Here is a 265-nt window from a genome sequence, read left to right as displayed (position 1 = left end):
TTTATTCATATCACATATAATATACAATAAAATACATACATAACATCATACATAATATATACATCATACATATATTCTAATATATATGTCTATATTTCATATAATTAAATGTACATAAAAAATATAACCCCATGTTAAAATTCATAATGAAAAATAAAAACAATATTTAACATTATGACCATACAAATAAAAAAAAATAACAAATCAAAATATAACAGAAAATATTGAATAATTAGGAAAAAAAATGAAGAAAATTTGAATCAAA

The sequence above is a fragment of the Penaeus monodon genome, chromosome 32, assembly GCF_015228065.2.
Source record: "Penaeus monodon isolate SGIC_2016 chromosome 32, NSTDA_Pmon_1, whole genome shotgun sequence".
Lineage (NCBI taxonomy): Eukaryota > Metazoa > Arthropoda > Malacostraca > Decapoda > Penaeidae > Penaeus > Penaeus monodon.
Note: the sequence above shows the minus strand (reverse complement) of the source record.